This window comes from Eriocheir sinensis, chromosome 59 (assembly GCF_024679095.1).
Source record: "Eriocheir sinensis breed Jianghai 21 chromosome 59, ASM2467909v1, whole genome shotgun sequence".
In the NCBI taxonomy this organism is placed as follows: Eukaryota; Metazoa; Arthropoda; class Malacostraca; order Decapoda; family Varunidae; genus Eriocheir; species Eriocheir sinensis.
Genome location: NC_066567.1, coordinates 9,423,117 through 9,428,059, shown reverse-complemented (window position 1 = coordinate 9,428,059; position 4,943 = coordinate 9,423,117).

The following is a 4,943-nucleotide window of genomic DNA, read 5'->3' as shown; positions in this document are numbered from 1 at the left end:
AGGAGGAGGAGGAGGAGGAGGAGGAGGAGGATGTTACAAGAGTTTGATTATGAAGAGGAAAATTCTCTCTCTCTCTCTCTCTCTCTCTCTCTCTCTCTCTCTCTCTCTCTCTCTCTCTCTCTCTCTCTCTCTCTCTCTCTCTCTCTCTCCTTCATTATCAGCTTCTTTATTTCTTCATTTATTCCTTTTTTTCTTTATTTTCTTTCTTTATTCCATTTATGATCTTTTGTTTCTTCTTTTTTTCTGCTTTTTTAATTTTTTTCTTCCTTTTTCTTTTGTGTTCTTCTTTTCTTCTTTGTTATTTTTCTTAATATTATTTATATTTTTCTTTTTATTCTCTCTTTCTTATTCTCCTTCTTTCTTTCCTTCCTTCCTTCCTTCCTTCCTTGTTTTTATTCCTCCTCCCTTCCCTCTTCCTCTTCTTCTTTAGTACTCTTATCCCCTCTTTATACCATCTTCTTCCTCCTTCTTTCTTCTTCCTCCTCTTCCTCTTCCTCTTTATTCTCTCCACCTTCTCTTCCTCTTTCTCTTTTGTTTAATATTCCTTCTCCTATCTTTTCCTCACCTCCTAATCTTTACAATATCAGAGAGAGATTGGTAAATGTTTAAGCTATTTTTTGTTTTTATTTCCTTCATCTGAACGCGATATTTAGAGACCAATAACTGTCAGGAAGAAGAAGAGGAGGAGGAGGAGGAGGAGAAAGAAGCAGTGGCAGTAGAGATAAATGGAAGGTAAAAGAATGGAAAAGAGGGGAAAAACTATTAGAAAATTCGTGTAGAAGAGACAAAAGGAAGAAAGAAGAAGAAGAAGAAGAAGAAGAAGAAGAAGAAAAAGAAGACATAAGAAGAAAATAGGAAAACTAGATGAGAAAAAAATAAAGAAAAAAACAATAAGAAAAAAAAAGAATAAAGAGAAAAGTAACAAAATTGAACTGAATGCCACGAAGGAGGAGGAGGAGGAGGAGGAGGAGGAGGAAGAAAAAGAAGAAGAAGAAGCAAGGGGAGGGGGAGAAGCAGAAGGAAGATAAGGATTGAGGAGAAGGAGGAGTAGGAGGAGGGGGAATAGAACCAAGGGGAGGAGGAGGAGGAGGAAGATAAAGAGGGAGAAGGGACAAAGGATGATAGCTGAAAGGGAAGAGGAGGAAGAGGAGGTGAAAGAGGAGAGAGAAAGAAAGGAAGAGAAGGAATTATTTCACTTTGACAAGAATGGAGGGAGGGGCGAGGAGAGAAATGTGTGTGACAGAGAGAGAGAGAGAGAGAGAGAGAGACAAATACTATAACTATTTTAAGTCAATTCATGATCTCTCTCTCTCTCTCAACCTGTTCTAATCTTACCTGTCTGTCTGTTTACCTCACCTGTCACACCTTTCCTTCTCTCTCTCTCTCTCTCTCTCTCTCTCTCTCTCTCTCTCTCTCTCTCTCTCTCTCTCTCTCTCTCTCTCTCTCTCTCTCTCTCTCTCTCTCTCTCTCTCTCTCTCTCTCTCTCTCTCTCTCTCTCTCTCTCTCTCTCTCTCTCCTCTTTCTCTTCCTTCTTCTTTCTCTCTCCATGTCTTTTTCTCTCATTTTTTTCTTTTTTTCTTCTCTATATATCTTCCTTTCCTTCCCTTCTTCCTTCTTTCTTTTTCCTTCCTTTCCTTCCCCTTCGATTTCCTTCTTTTTAATTCCTTCCTTCTTCCTTCATCTGTAGTTTCTCTTTCCACCTTCCTCCTTTCCCTTCTCGTTTACTTCTCTCCTTCTCTCTCCCTTCTTCTGTCAGTTCCTTTCTCCTCCTCCTTTCCCTTCCCTTCCCTTCCCTTCTACTTCCCTCCTTCTCTCTCTCCCTTCTGTCAGTTCCTTTCTCCTCCTCCTCCTCCTTTCCCTTCTCTTCCCTCATTCTCTTTATCCTTCTCTCATTTCTCTCCACCTTTTCTCCTTTCCCTTCCTTTTTCTTTTAACTTCCTTCCTTTCTCTCCCTTCCATTTCTTCCCTTTCCTATTCCTCTACTTCCCTTCTTCTTTCTCTTCCTCCCTCCCTTTTCTCTCTCTCTCCACCTGTCACTCCTGTCTCCTCCACATCTTTTTCTTCCTCCATATAAAGAGCCCTTACCTTTCCTTCCCTCCCTCCCTCCCTCCCTCCCTATCTTCTCTCCACCCCTCCATCTATCTATCGTGTGTCTATCTGTCTATCGTTTTGTCTCTCCACTTCTTTTTCTTCCTCCATATTTAGTTACCTCTCTCTCTCTCTCTCTCTCTCTCTCTCTCTCTCTCTCTCTCTCTCTCTCTCTCTCTCTCTCTCTCTCTCTCTCTCTCTCTCTCTCTCTCTCTCTCTCTCTCTCTCTCTCTCTCTCTCTCTCTCTCTCTCTCTCTCTCTCTCTCTCTCTCTCTCTCTCTCTCTCTCTCTCTCTCTCTCTCTCTCTCTCTCTCGCTATCTCTCTCTCTCTCTCTCTCTCTCTCTCTCTCTCTCTCTCTCTCTCTCTCTCTCTCTCTCTCTCTCTCTCTCTCTCTCTCTCTCTCTCTCTCTCTCTCTCTCTCTCTCTCTTTCTTTCTTTCTTTTCCCTCCTCTCCTTACCCTCCTTTTCTTTCCTCCCTTCCTCTCTTTTTCCCTTTCTTCTTCTCTCCCTCTTTCTCTCCTCCCATCTTCTTTTCTCTCTTCCTCCCTTCCTCTTTACACCCTCTTTCCCTTCCTCTCCCTTCCTTTTTCCTCCCCTTTTTCCCTTCTTCTCCTTCCTTAACTCCGTCCTCCCTTCTTCCTCTCCCATTTCCCTTTTCTCTACTTTCCTCTCTTTTTCTCCTTTCCTCCATTTTTCCTTCCCTCCCTCCCTCTCAATATATTTAACCCTTCAGTTTCTTTTGCTTTTTTTTTCTTTTTTTCCTTTTTTTTCGAGGTAAAAAAATGACCCGATTAACATTTCCAAAAGTTTTTATTCGTAATTTTCTTTCTTTCTTTCTTTCTTTCTTTCTTTCTTTCCTTTCTTTCTTTCTTTCTTTCTTTCTTTCTTTCTTTTCTTTCCTTCCTTTCTTTCTTTCTTTTTTTCTCTACAAACACACAAACAGATGAACAAACATTCGTAACTTTCTTTCTTTCTTTTTCTTTCTTTCTTTCATTCTTTCTTTCTTTCTCTCATTACAAACACACAAACAAACAGATGAACAAACAGAAAGGAGAAAAGCTGAACAAACAAACAAACAAACTCACAAACAGACAAAAAAAAAAAAACACAGACAGACGACATAAAATTACCATTCCCGCCCCGTCCAGACTCGTAATGAACGTGTCTGTTTCTCCGTGTCTGGAATTAGGAATGGCGGGAATCCAGGTCACCCGTAGTACGTCAGAGGTCGCGCCGGGAATCGAACTGGGGATTTGTGGGAGACCTTCGGGAGGGCGACCGTTTTGCCACTAATTAAGAGAAAGGTGCCAAGGTGCTTATGATGCTTTATTTCCCTCTTTTTTCTTCTTTTCTTTTTTTTTTTTTTTACAGCAGAGAGCGTTTTTTTTTTTCTTTTATTTTTTCCTTTCTTTTGCGTGTATATAAAAGTAGGTGATTGTGGTGTCTATGTTTTTTTTTGGTTTGTTTGTTTTATTGTCTTTTTTTAATTTCTTTGTCGACATTTTTTTTTCGTTTCCTTGTCGACATTTTTTTTTAATTTCTTTGTCAACATTTTTTTTTTTAATTTCTTTGTCGACATTTTTTTTTTCATTTCTTAGTCGACATTTTTTTTTTCATTTCTTTGTCGACATTATGTTTTCATTTCTTTCGTTTATATTTTTTTCCATTTCTTTCATCTATTTTTTTTCATTTCTCTCGTTTATATTTTTTTCCATTTCTTTGTCTTCATTTTTTTCCGTTTCTCTCGTTAATATCTTTTCCATTTCTTCTTCTACATTTTTTTCCATTTTTCTCGTTAATATCTTTTCCATTTCTTCGTCTGCATTTTCTTCCATTTCTTTCGTCTATATTTTTTTCCATTTCTCTCGTTAACATCTTTTCCATTTCTTCGTCTACATTTTCCTCCATTTCTTTCGTCTATATTTTTTCCATTTCTCTTCACCAAAAAATAATCGTGATCGTTGTCTCACAGCCACACAGTAAGACAGGAAGCACAAGTGACCTAATATTTCAAATCTATATCGTTCTTCCACACGGAACAACATTTAGGAAGAGTAGAAGAAAAGGAGGAGGAGGAGGAGAAGGAGGAGGAGGAGGGTGAAAAATGTTTAGGTTAGGGATCCATCCATCTCATCCGCCTACATAGATATCGACAACGCTATATACTTGTGCTGAGCGAGTCCATAACACCTTGACCCAGGCCATTCCGCTATAAAACTTCCTGATAAGACCCACCGTTGATAAAGTGCCAAGAGGTGCCTGAGAAAGTAACTGTGATTGCTGTTTTTGGCCTCAACTATTCGAAGAGGTGGTGTTCTTTCAAGGAGGGGCGATCATTGGTCGGTGTTATAAGATACTCGCTTCTCACATCAGCTAATTCTAAAGGTCAAAGAGGGGGTCAATTGGGTTCTAATGCGTGTGTCTTTAGGTTCACGGTACAGAAGAAGCGTCAAACTACCATCAGGGTCATAAAGCTACTCCTGGAAATGCCCCAAACTCCTAGGAAAGCCTTGCCAAATAGGTCAACTTGGGTGACGAAATGTTAAGTAATACAGCCCTATATATTCTCCTGCATCTCTTTATCATGCCAGGTCACACGAGGTCACGGTAATAAGCGTCGTGACCTTCAAGCACATCAACACCGTGACAGGCAAATCGCTCTCACGCCATAGATGACTGACTTGGCCTTTAGCGTTGAAAAATATACCGTTTAATGATGCAAATTTCGGCGATTAGCGGTATAAATAGATGAATAATTGCACTAATGACTCAATCTCTTAATGACCCACCGCAGGAAAGGTATACAGAAAGGGCAGGTGAGCGGGAGGCATTACCTGCGGAACACCTGTCGGGG